The 14,286-nt window shown below is 36.0% G+C and overlaps 1 protein-coding gene across 1 annotated transcript in view; it reads right to left on the bottom strand.

The window, feature by feature from the left end:
* The window catches only part of LOC104163769 (DNA primase large subunit-like), a gene marked incomplete at both ends in the record, with an annotated part of 51,975 nt that overhangs the window by 9,026 nt on the left and 28,663 nt on the right, over positions 1-14,286 (bottom strand). The gene's annotated exons all lie outside the window — the stretch shown is intronic.

A 14,286-nucleotide genomic window follows, 5' to 3' on the forward strand; every position in this document is an offset into this window, starting at 1 on the left:
AATCACACTGCATTGCTACAACTTTACACAACATTCGATAAGACATACTTTCTCCTATTAAAAATAACTAAGCACAACCTTTCAGAATCTGAAGTTAGCAGAAATATTTACAGGTTAACAAAGGCAAACAGTTAAAGTAATTATTGTAAGATTAAAATGTTATTTGAATCAAATAGCTAAATATCATTGAAAGTGGCATACTTCTTTCCAAACGTATTTCAACTAGAAGTTATATTCTACCTAGACAGCCTTCTAGCAATCACATAATGTAAAGATAGTTCATTAAGCCATATTACATACAGCTTATATTTGTACAGAAAAATTTACATATTATTTAGCACTATATGGCTTTTATATAGACATGCCTGTGTACACTGGTTTTTTTTTTAAACCTGTATTTTCTAATTTGACTGTTCTGAACTAAATACAAACTTTTTTCTTGTAACTCTTTCATATGACTAGTTAAAACACTAAACTTTTTCTGAAAAAATAAACCTAGTAGTCTATAAATCAATAAGCATATGTCACGCTATTGAGGACTAGTAGTTAACTGGTGTATTAACTAAAATAATTGGAAAAATGTGTATTAAATTTGCCTAATATCAGTATATACGTGTCTACCTTCACCTATAAAAGTTACAAGCATAGCAGTTCTGGTACTGCTGATATACATCTAATATAAAATATTTAATATAACATGCTTTTCATTATTCTATTGCTGCCAAGTTAGGCTGTATTTTGAAAACTACCTTTGTACAGATTTAAAATTTCAAGATACTTCACATTGTATAAATCAACATCAAGCTCTTAAGTATTTTACAGGTAACTTAAAATAGCATGCACAGTTACACAAACTCTTTTAAAATCATACTGAAAAAAAAAAAACCAACCCCAAAAATTTAGCACCAACCTTCACCTGTAGCTTCACCCTGATGACTCCAACAGACAAGTAAAGGCAAGCACTGAAGCAGGACTAACTAGCAGGCTACAACTTCTATTTATAACCCACAAAGAAATACACCCCGGAAAAAGCTCTGCTCAGTGTTTGGGTACAGGGGGTTTACTTGTAAGAAACTCCATGCTGAACTCCATCAGCTCATAGGTAGACCATTTGAATATGAAGGAGTTTAATATTTTCCTGAAAGATCACACATTCATTACAGCCATTTCACAACCTTTGCTGCTAGGCAGAAGTCAGATGGGGCCCAAATTTGAAACTTGTGCCTCAAGCTAGCAATACCAACCACCGGCCAAATGAGAGGCAGTTCAAAGAGCTAGTCTGTTGAGTGGAAGCTGAAGCTACTGAAGAGCAGGGCAGCGAGGTGGGAGGAAGGGGCCATTTCAGTTGTTAAGCCAGCACTGGCCTGCAGCAATTGCCACTTCAAACCGCAGCGCTTCTCAGTCCCGGGTAACCCACATGTACTCATCCTGTCTGGCTGCTGCTGGAAAAGCAAGTCAGGCAGCCTCAGCAATCCACTCACCTTCCTTTAAAAAAAGGCTGGTATCTTGGTAATTAAAGCGTTATCCACAGTCCCTTATTTTATGGAGCTAGATTGAGATGCGTATGATATACCAAAAATTCAGTAAGCTCTGTATTTATTCAGAAGTTTCTTTTGATAAAAAACTCATTTTCTTACCAGTGAGCATTAAAGGCCAATATACGTACTGTTCTATATTCATAGCTTCTATAAAGTAACCCTCTAGTTTTGTTTTAAACACAACCAGAAAACTAGAAATTATTTCTGAAGAGAACTTGGAAGCCCTCTAAATACCAGTCAAGTTATTCCACTTGGCTAAAATCAGAACAGAGCCCAGATTACGTGAAACACCATCTGCTTCTCTTTCTATTAATAACTTAACTGATACAGAAAACAATTATTTGTGTGTGTATGCACATACACATGTGTATTTTTACATGAGACAAGCATACAGTATTTGTCTCTAAATATTACATTTAAATCATAAATATTACATTTAATGAGAAATAAAACAATTTTTATCTCATTATAAACAACACATTTATGACAAGATGCTGCTTATGAAAGTCAAACTGGACAGTGGTGTAAGAATTGAAAAACAGTAAAATTCAAAACCTGCAAAAGTATTGATATTATTGACAAAGTTATGTATACAATAAACTATGTTGTAATGTAAACATTATCAATGAACAGAAATATTATTTAAAACTAATTTGGGAGACTTACAGGAATTGAGGTAGAACCATAAACTAGTGATCTTTGTGTTTAACCAAGTTTTTTCTTGATATTGCAATGAAAGAACACGGAAAAGTGGCCTATGCTGGTTGTTTCGGGAACTACCATTAAAGGGGAAATAAACATAAACCCTTGCAGTCACAGAGGAATCCACACAGCCAATGTTTTTCTTTATTTTTTTTCTTCCTGTCTTGTGTTTCACCCAGAGTTATGGAATCTGCAAATTTTAGAAGCAAAATGAATCCCTATTTTCCTCCATTATGTTGCCTGGAAGGACAAGATAAAGTTCCCTACAGAAAATGCTCTTGTGAAAACAAGCTCATACACCTTTCAACTCTTACAACAAACACTTCATTAGGTTAGTTCAAATGTGGGTTTTTTTTCAGGAAGATGTGAGATCCTCATGACACTGTTCTGTTCTATCTAGAACCAAGGAGAGTTTTCCTTAAACACAGTTGAGCAGACCTCAACACAGCTGAGGAGAGTCCATCAAAATATTTGAACAATTTTAATTGAAAGAGCACATTTTCCTTTAACTTACCTGGATTATAAACATAAAAGGTAAAATTTTAATGTATAAAGTCTTTCATCACAACTGTACTTTTTCTAACTGAGCCACACTGTAAATAAAATTAGCTTTTACAAAGGTGGTAGTAAATTAATGGTAGCGTTTTCAAACAGCTCAGAATTTTATGTCCTTTTTCAATGGCATTTTTCTAAAAGAAAAAGATAATCCCAATTACAGAATCCAAACTGAGATTCCGAAAACTTTTTCCAATCACTCTGAAACTAAATTTAGAGAAATGCCCGCAAGCATAGCCTTGCCTTCATCTCTATACAGTACTCAACACAATCATCTTACCAGAAAAAAAAAAGGCAAAACCAAGCTATTAGATATTTTAAGATATATGAAACACATCAAAATGTTGTCAATTAAAGAGCATAGCTCCAAACTCTGATCGTGCTGAAGCAGTTTAATTTACAGAGAACATAAGACGCTGCAGACTTATGCTATTTCCAGTCTCAAGGCCTGGATGATCAGAGGAGTGGGCAGAGCGAGCTGCAGACAGAACGTGCTGACACCTCAGAGCTGAGCTCAGATGCTGAAAGCTGGGGTAAGTGATGTAGATCATTAAGGCAAATTAAGTACCTTGTTATCAATATCACACAACATTTAAAATTGAGAAAGCAAGAAGAATACTCAACAATCTGCAGAAAAGGAATTAATTTTTAAAAAAAAGTACTGGAGGGAAAAATCAAACCAGATTCTTCACATATTTGAAGTAACCAGAATTTCCAAAAGCAGGCTTTCTAAAGTTTTTGCATAAAATTATTACTGAATTTTGTCATCTTGTAGAAGAGGAAGAAGCCGAGTTCTTTTCTATTGAGCTCTACACAACAATCACATCTCTAGTGTTCACTATGCTGCATTTGTGGCAAATAAACAAGACATTTTCATATGGCATGAAGAAGGTAACAACATGAACATTAGAATTATTTAAGATTTGGCAGTGGTACTTCAAGCAATACTGAAGGTTAAAGGAATGCAACTTATACGTTGATGTCTAAGAATTGGTTTGGTTTTCTTCCCCCCATCCAAACATGAGATCAGCATATGACATTGCAAGTTATCGAAGATTTACTTATAAACCTTAAAAAAAGTTACCTTGACACAAAGCCTGAAGTTAAGTAGCAGCTCCACATGCTATCAGGAAGGCAATGACATTTTTATTCATAGCAATTAAGAACAAGATATCATGGCTCAATTAACTTGTCTCAATTTTTTAGGAGTACATGAATTTCTTGATTTTGAGGTTATCATGAGAGAGCTACTTGCTCTCTAAGTGTTTTTCTGCACCAAAAAGATAAGAGAATTTTTATTTTCACAAAGAGCTTACTTTCTAAACGAGATGTCCTAATTAACTGTATTGCACAAGAAAATTTTAATGTACTGTCAGAAACATCACATTAAGTTGGATGCCATTGAGAAAAATGAAGGCTTAGGAGGAAAGCACAAAAAGAAGGGCTTTGTTTAGCTGAGGTAGGCTACTGAATTACGCCAGGCTCTTTCTACAATTTACTGGGTGGGGGCGGGGGGGAAGTTCCTTTAAGAGGGTGCATTAGAGAACCTAAACTGTAAATTGTTACCAAGAGTATTTCCTTATCAACTGCCAAGTACTCCTAGAACCATAATGGGGTGTCTGAAGGCACTGTGTGCACACGCACATCCACAGTCTGTGATTTGCCACTACACAATTTGTAAAGCCCAACTTTTTTTTTTCATATCCTAGAACTACCGATGCTGGCGTTCATGTTATTTCTTTCGTATTTTAACAAACGCTGTACAAGCAGGCTTAGCGTGCTTTTGCCTCCTCAGTTCTTTTAAAACCCAGACAGGCAGGATTACATCATATGGGACTCGTATTTAAAAGGGAGGATGACTGCACTGTAAATATGTCTAGGGACACGGTATCTCAAAGAATGCTCAGTCCCTGGAAAGTTACCTTGCTTTTTCTCCCAATAAATTCTTCCTTCATAACTACAAGCTTTATAACAAAATTTACTTGAGGGAGGCTTGCAGAGACTTTGAACGGAAGACTGCTCTATTAAGTGCTAAACGCACCTCTGAAACACACAGTACTTTTAAAGGTGAGCCCACAGTTCCCAGCAGGCACTCTGCAGTTCTTGGAAACACAGGCACTTCTTTACAGGGGCTACCTAAATTATTTAACCTATATCTCCACTGGCAGTTCCAGAACAAACATCACCTCCATACGTGCTCCACTACTCAGTGTAATAAGGTCTGGATTAAGACTGGGCATAGGTTTGGGAGACTTCTGCAGCACAGATGAAAAGATTTTCCTAGAACATTTTTCTCTGTTTATGTCTGCTATGATAGTTACACGACTAACAAAGGGTGTGAAGGAATGGGTACAATTGAGATGCAAAGATGAAATAAGGTTAAAGCAGGGATTGATCAAGGCACCATAAAAACTAAAGAAAAGGTTTTAACAAAAACATCACACCAACGAACAGAAAAAAGCCAGTTACCTTGCCACCTGCAAAAGTCTACCATCACCTGTGACCATAGCACATCAGCTCAGCAATAAAACCACAGGGCGGCTGTTCCAAAGTAGCCACTGCTCGGGGCCTGGCTGGGAATCGGTCTGCTACTGGTCAGCACCACTTGGGGTTTTCCCCTTTTTTCCTCCCTTTGCTTAATAAACTGTCTTTACCTCAGTCCATGAGTTTTCTTATTTTTGCTCCTCCTGAATCTCTCCCCAATCCCTTGGGGAAGGGGCGGGGGCGGGGGGGTGCGCTTTCCTGCCAGCCAAGGTCAATTCACCACATACATACATAAACTCCTTTCATGCCAGTACGAAGCTGATACATTTCTGCTTAAGCATAGATTTCACAGTATTTTGAAAGCTCAGCTGTCTATCCTACAGGAATCCAAAAAGAGCCGCTACTGGTTTGTACAAAATCTACTGAAAGTGGTCCTATATCACCTCCTTTTACACTCAACAGCAAGTCTCCCCTATGAACAGAGGCAAATTTAAAAAAACTGAAAAATTTTATTCCAAAATGGGAGTGGGGAGGGGGAAGACTACATGTGTTTAACTAGAAACTGAGATACAAAGGGTCAAAATCTGCTATAAATGAAGTCTTTTATACCCCTTTTCTCCAGAGAGAAAAAAATTTGAACTTCAACCTTCACTCCCATTTCCTCAGTAATCTAGAGACCTGACCTGAAGAAGCCACCTCCAAAATAACAAGTATAGTGACCATATCCATTTGAAATGGTACAAACAAATTACAGTATTTTTGATTACCAAACTTAATATACTAATTTAGAGCACAGTTTTGATACTCTCCCAAAAAGGTCAAAGAAAAATGCAGGAAGACTTTGTGCTTACAATATGTAGTATTCCACATTAGCTAATTTTTCTCTACAATTGCACATCTCCCTACAATTTTCCTGTACAACCATTTTAACACTTCACTGCTTCATTACTGGACTTCAGCTTCTGAGTTGGAGAGATCACATTCAGGTTAGTTGCTTTTCCATTTTAATCGCTTTAACTAAACCAATTGGTACCAAAACTAGTTTTAAATGCTACTGGGGACAACATTGACAAGAGAATTATATGGTCTTTAATACTATCCACAAATGTTTTATACCATTAGTACAACAGTTTCTAAGCCTTGGTGAAAACCAGTCAACAAAGGTTCATAAGACCTGTTCTCCACCCACAGAAATTAAAAAAAAAAAGTAGACTTGAAGCAATTATACTACTAACAGTAGCAAGAAATAACAGGACACTGTGACAACAAAGTGCACAGATGAAAAAAGAAAAGCAGAAGAGTATGGAAAGTGTTCACTTTATAAAATTTCATTGTTCAATTCTAAATCTTTCCATCTTTGTAGCAGCAGTAACAAAACGAGTAGATTAAGTAAAGTAAAAGCCTCTAGGACAAGTGTATCATATGCTGATTTCAAAATTTAGAAATAACACTCCTATATTCCATGCTCGAACTCTTCAACTAAATGTCATTAATGCATTAGTGAAAAACACCTACAGCAAATTTTTAACAGTGATTTTGATGCAGCATAGAATAACTAAAGTTGTTACGCTTTTGTTAGATTTCAATTAGATAACTAGCAAGCAAATTTTAGAAAGCAATACAAAGACATAAATTAGAAATAAGAGTATTAGAAGGGAAACAAAACCCTACATGTTTTGAATCTTACACCATAGGTAACAGACATTTTTAAGAGGATTAAATTTACACTGTGACGGCTCTTGCATCTTCCCACTATATGTATTGATGAACATAAAAATGAAGGATTAGGTAGCTAAAAGGTTAAGTCTAGAGAGGAAATTTCTATTTAGAAAGCAAAGAAACAAACCACGGATTAGTGTATTCTTTTACTGTATTCTGTAGCTCTGTAGTCCGTTCTCACACCACCAACCATTTGTTCCTATGATGCACTTCAATACCTTTAGGGCTAGAGGCAACCCCTTCCCGTATTTCTGTTTCCCAGTTGTTACAATAAGAAAGGAGAGAGCATAAAGAAAACCAGAATGAGTTTGGACATCAGAACTTCAATTTCAGCCTTCCAAGTGAAAGCTTTAGATGGTTCCTTATTGCTTTAATGCAATTTAACAAATATTTTAACGAAGAGAGGAAAGAAGCATTGTCGGTGTAACATCAACAATTTGACATATTCAGAGTGAACACATCACTAAAATGCTTCCTTCATAATGCTGTATGGATTTAAAAAAAAAAAAAACAAAAACAAACAAACAAAAAACAAAAAACCCCCACAATTTAGGTCAGACAGTAAAGTATTACGGTTAGGAATTAAACGTTTAAAGAGAGACTCTATTTCAGTCTCTCATTACTGCCTAAGGAATAAGCCATAACTTAGAAGTTTTCTATTTCATTTGTTTTGTAATATGCCACTTTAAAGAACGTGCCCTTCTTGTTAAAATGTCTTAATAGTGACCTTTGCTTTTTGTTAGCTCATCTTAAAAATCTTATTAAAAGTTTCCTATTCACTGTTGCCCTGAAACATTTAGTTGGATAATTCTCTCCCATCTGTTCTGAAAAGGGCACAGTACATACATGATGGTTCAGAAAAGCATTCGTTATTAGCTCGAAGGGTTACAGTGGCCTGGTGTGTTGTCTAAAAGGAAAACAAAGGCATGAAAGTTTGGATTGTTTGCTAGAATCGGTTTTGATTAGTATGAACTGCAATATTACAAACCTATTGCCAAAGTTATACAAAAAAGATTTTTCAACTGAGGTTGGAGCAGACAGGGAAAAAAGATATTAAACTTGTGGGCTATTTCTAAATGGCCTGTAAAGGACATTAAAAAACAAAAAATACAAACAACTATCATCCAGCAGGCTTAAACATACCAGTAACTTACACCTCTGCTGGATTTTCCCTGAGAGATCTGCGAAAGTAAATAAATAAAGTGGAAACCTTGATGCTAACACAAACTGTGGATGTCGACTTCACAGCAGCCTTATCAAGGTGACATTACGCCACCATGTTTCTGTAAGGTCACGTTAAGATGACCCTAATCTTAACAGTGAAAGGTGCTAACACTGCATCCTGCTGGCAGTTTTACTAAAAGAGTGGCTTTTTGGAAGAATGTTTCCGTGATCAGTCAGAAACAAACTTAGTTTAGATTTGAACTAAAGCAGGATCTGACCTGGTGACCAGGAAGACCGAGGAAAGGGAAACTCCCTTCACTTGTGGTACACATGCAAACCACAGCTTTCCCTGAAGTTCTTCAAACCTGCTGTTAAAGGTCCTGATATGAACAATTCATCTCCAGCAAAGACTAAACAATAAGCCTGTGTTCAGGAATTTTAAATCTATTTACCTAACAAACAAACTTTGGTAGAAAACAGAGGTGATATTAACTGCATTGCTCCTCAAACCATTCAATTCTCAGATAATGATTAAAGATCATGATGCTGTACATCTATTAGAAACAGAAAGCCTTTGTTCTTACACCGCTGACTGAGGTCTATTCGTTCCTGTTAAAAGCACCACCCAGCTGAGTATGAGCCGACACAGTAGCAAAGTGCAAGAGGGAGATAAAAAAAAAGATAAATGGAGACAAATACATGAGTAAAATATAACATTTTAGTAGTACCTGCAGCAGTAACACATCCAAAGTAATGGTATGCAGTTAGAAATCATGTTTTGTGGAATGAAATTAAATTCATATTTTAGTCTGGTAATCCAATACTATTTTACCTATTCAGATCTTTCTGCTGAATTTTTTGAAAGAGAGACTACATTTAGAGGTACCTATTTAACGTTACTAGGCACTATACTTGTTCCAACTAACTCCTTAATACTAGACAAGCTTTATTCAAAGATGTGTTTGGCCAGCAACGTTTTAAGCTGTTTTCCAGATGTAATCACTCTTACAGAGTATCAGCTTTTACGTAACCAAAAGCAGACACACATATTTTTTATTGACAGCACAGCAGCCACAACATATCTGAGAGTTAGAAATAGAGGTCCCAGCTCTCCCCCTTCACTAGGGATATCTGAAGAATGAGAGAGGACAGTAAGATGTTTTCTATGGAAGTTTTTTAACTTAACTCAGGATTTTTCTCCTTATCCCTAGTCTATCTAGATTAGCTATCCTTCTGGACTCTCTGCTTGATCAAAAGAAAAAACAATCTCCAGGAGACGCTACAAAAGCATTTGGGAGCCTGTCCTCCTCTCACCCCCATTTTAAGATATGGAACAGGTTAAAAATAATGCTGTAGAAACTCTCAGTTCTACTTAAGGACTGTGTCATAATATTCACTATATTATTATAGATACACTACACACAAAGTACTCTTTACATATTTATAGTATTTAGGATCCATGCACATACCCAGTATGATTACAGTAAATAACAGGCCTTTAAGTCTCAGTCCTCCTTATACTAAGTCCAACTACAAGTGTTTCTCAATGCACATAATCAAGAGCATGCTTTTATTTAAAAAGCGAGACTCTACTGACATCTTATTTCAAATAGAAATTGCTCAGGTAAAATCTTTTTCCCACTGCAATGCTGCAATCTGACAGTCTTCAAAGACGAACACTAGTTTCAATGTACATTTATTCCAGAAACAGTCTAAATGGGGTAAAGTAGTAGTCACACAAAAGGCTTCTTAATGCATTTCTCTCTGATGAGAGGCATTGTTGATGAACAGGGATTCTAAAATTTTAAAAGAACTTTGTTTTCAACAAAACTTGAATTTTAGGTAGCAATTCCCTAAAAAGTAGTTTTAAAGGATATGGACTCTCCAGTAAGGCAGCTTATTTTTCTGTCTTGCATTTTAATGCATAAGGCACCAAAATATTTGCCTTAAATTAAATTTAAAATATGTCTAGAAAAGTTTTGCACTTCTGAGAAAGTCTTAATATTGCTTTCTTTTGCCTTTTTTTTTCCTAAAGATATTTCGGAATGACAACTCAAAACTGTACAATTTTGCAGTCACCACTACGAAGTCACAACATGCAGATATTGCCAGAACCCAAGAATCCAATTTAATTACATTTCAGAGAAACGCCTTCAACATCCAACTAAGTTGCAGGCTGCCTCATACCAACAAAAACTGATTGATTTTGACACATCACCTATCTTGGTAACGTTGTAACAAAATGTCACAATGCAAATGCTATGCAGCTGGGGAAAGTGAAAGAAGAGAACAGTGTTTGCATGCTGGTATCCTGCTGTACCTAGACAGTTGACATTTTAGTGCTGATCAATTTTCTTTTGAAAAAAAGTTGGGGTTTAACCTTTCACAGCATGTTACAAATCTCAAGTGTTGTACAAAATTAATAAGTAATTTTTGCCAAGGCTTTTTCTGCTATTAAAAGTTATTTCAGCAGCACTTACACTGAAATAATCTCGATCAAAAACAAAGCAAACAATTAATATTACAGTTATTCCATGTGAAGTGTTTGCATACAACCTAGATGAACAGAGAGAACATTTCTCAAAACTAACAAAACTATTTAAGCAAAAATGTTTTCAACATTACTAAATGTTTTTTGCAATGGGCCAATATAACTTACTACATGAAGCATCTAGATTATTTTCAAATAGCACCACCAAATGTATGGAAGAAAGGAAATAAATAATACAGATTGGCATTACTAGGCTCTTAGTACAAATGTAACAACTCAGTGAACGTTTTCAAAGGACAGGAAAAAATTTCCCTCATGAATCTCTAGTGACTGACATAAGCATCAACATAAGGCTGAAGTTGGTTTTGTGGGGTTTTGTTTGTTTTGTTTCTTTAATTAAATAAAACTCCCCACTGTGCACTTGCTCTCACACACACAGCAACACAGACCCAAGCCCAAAGAAAATCACAGAGAATGCAAAGTGGCCCTTTTATGCTTTAAGGAAAGCAAATCAAAGGCAGCAGCTAACTCATGACTTGCTGAAACAAAGAAATACAAGTTACTGTCTTTGCACCGCAATTTTCTTTTTTTGGACTCTAAAGGGGAAAGCAAGACACTTATCACCAATATTGCTTAAATGCTACACCTAACAATTTAAAAGTCATAAGTTTTATTATAAAATATCTATTGTAAATTTTATGTATTATATATACAAAATTAACATATATTTATAGTGATATTTAGTCAGTTAATTCAAGCTGCCAAAGGACAAATCTTCCATGGCAGAAGAAACAAATTAACAGTTGTGAAGAACTTCCTTGCTAGCATGTCCTAGACATTTACCTAATACTTTAAAAACTTTGAAGAAACCGAACTTCACTAATTTCAGCTCAGCATTTGTCAAATGCATTCAGAATAGTAATTAATGTTTTCCTGAGGTATTTGCTTCTGAAAGTAATTGATTCTTTTTTCCATTTGGAAACGCCTAGCTTTCTTATTCACGTTCAGGTATAAATAACATCTGGGTTCAAGACTAATATTTACTATTTAAAGCAAATTTTTTTCAATAATTAAACCTCATTTAATTGTTAATTGAACTGTTGCTGGGTTTTGCATCATTATTAGTTGTGCATATACTCATTTCACTTGTGTCTTAGGGTGAAAGTATGTAAATGAACTAATCTCTTGTATTTTTTTGTATTCTAACATAAAGCTAAAGTTGACAGTTACCAAGATGCTCATTAGGTATTTTTCCCCAAAAACAGATTATTAATTCCATCTTTCCTACTATAGTGTATAGTCTCTTTCAGGCTTTAATTATATGTAGATTTAAGTAGCCACTTAGAAAGCTACTTTGTCAGCAAAATCCAAATCTTCTGTTAAATAATACTGCTTCCCATAATTGTGAAGGTTCTTCAGTGATTTTTTCAACTGTTTCACCACTGACTTTACCAATAGCTTCCTCAATTTTAATTTAGTCCTCAGGCTTTTTGTAATCTAGTTCCATACATCTAGTAATTTTAAAACTAAGTAAATAGCGTACAGGAACACTTGGCTTCACAGCAAGCCTGCAAAATGGAATAATTTACTTTATTTCAATACCAACTTCTGATATTGCAAATATTTCTTCATCTCTTCAATACTGCTTACTGTTCTTTGGGTGCATGCAGATCTTTTGTTCCTTTTTCTGGCACTATTAATGAACAGAAATTTCCTTGTTTTGCGGTCTTTCACCCAGATTCACAGAGTAAATATTGATTCCAGTACTCCAAGGTAACCTGGAATCTGTTCTTCAGTTCAACTATACGTTGCTGTTTTAATTAACTTGCATCAACGGAGCATTATTGGAGGGGGAGAAGGTCACTCAGTAGTGATTTCCTCAAGGTTTTAACATCACCATTTTGAAGTTTTTCTCCCCTCTTCGTGAGAAGGAAATTAAGAAAGTCGACATCTCTGGATAATTTGGTAGAAGTTACTAGTCAATACCACACAAGAAGCAATCAGCTAGAAAAAACGAAAGATTCTTTACTGCTTCATTAAGCACTCTCAAAGTCACTGTTAGAAACCATGGTAGGTTTTTCCCATCACAAACTCCATCAGTCTAGCACTAATGCTAGGTTCCAAAACTGCTTTAAGAACAACCATAACCACGCTAGCAAAATTGCTCCAGTACTTAAGACAACATGCAGACAAGAAGAGAAGCTACAAGCATCTCTATACCTATCCAATCCGCTTGATTAAAATCTCATTTTCCATAGTCATCACTACCACTACGGGGCTTCATCTATTATTCTACAACATAGATCATCATAAAAATCTCGAGTTAAAAAGATGTTACGTAGTTATCAATCTTGACAAACCTTATTACTAAAGCCCTATGCCATTCAGAAGGCCCTACAGGAAATAACTATGTCTGCCACTGTATAAAAATCAGTTATTATAAATCAGTTTTATTCTAGTGGTTCAGAGAAGATACTTAATTTTCTCAACAGGATTTTACTACTGGGAATCAATTACTCAGTCCAGTGCTGGGTTCCCCAGTGCAAGAGAGACATGGACAGGCTGGAGAGAGACCAGCATAGGGCCATTAAGATGATGAAGGGACTGCAGCATCTCTCCTGTGAGTAGATGCTGAGGCAGCTGGGACTGTTCAGCCTGGAGAAGAGAAGGCTCCGGGGAATCTCATCAATGCAGATCAGTACCTGAAGGGAGGGTGAAGAGAGGACGGAGCCAGGTTCTTGTCAGAGGTGCCCAGTGGCAGGACAAGAGATCATGGGCACATGCTGAAACACAGGACGTTCCCTCTGAACATCAGGAAACATCCTTTTCCTTGTGAGGGTGACTGAGCACTGGCACAGGTTGCCCACCCATGGAGATACCCAAAACCTGCTTGGACAGCCCTGGCAGCAAGCTCTAGATGGCCCTGCTTGATCTGGGGGGCTGGACCAGATGGATCTCCAGAGGTCCCTTCCAATCTCAGTCATTCTGTGATTCTGTGAAAAACCACAGGAGATCAGACAAGTTCTGCCAATCTTCTAATCTCAACTGCCCAAATATCAAAGATGGTCAAAAAGAACCATGGTTGTTTAAATACACAATATGTAATACAGATCTCCAGTACCAAATATTTCTGAACAACTACTAGCATTGCTGTTTTCCGTACTAGAACTTCCATTCTCTAAGCATCCTAAAAAGTCCACATTTCATCTGCAATGTAGTGAAATTTTCAAAATTACTAGTGATTAGTAATTAGACACAAATTCTAACAAAATTGTTAAATTCTTTTTCAGGAGTTATAAGCATGAAATGAAGTGATTTCTTTAGAAACAAGATCATTCTACGCTTAGATTGTTTTCAGAGAAAAGAAATTAACAAAAATCTTAAAAACACTTCTTGTTAGGGACTGGGTTATTTGCCACAGTCAGCACTGGCCAAGGCTATGTTCCCATTAAGTCTTTAAACACTAGAGTAAAGACATTCACATCTAAGGAAAAAGGATCCTATTGCAAAGTATTTTCTCTGTTTAGTGAGCTTGCCAGATCTTCATATAATGATTTTTCTTGCTTGAGAAAGTTACTATACAACTTCAAATAAATTTAAGTAATCCTTAAGAATTCCATACTTGATCTTCAG

The sequence above is a fragment of the Cariama cristata genome, unplaced genomic scaffold, assembly GCF_000690535.1.
Source record: "Cariama cristata isolate BGI_N322 unplaced genomic scaffold, ASM69053v1 scaffold6726, whole genome shotgun sequence".
NCBI lineage: Eukaryota > Metazoa > Chordata > Aves > Cariamiformes > Cariamidae > Cariama > Cariama cristata.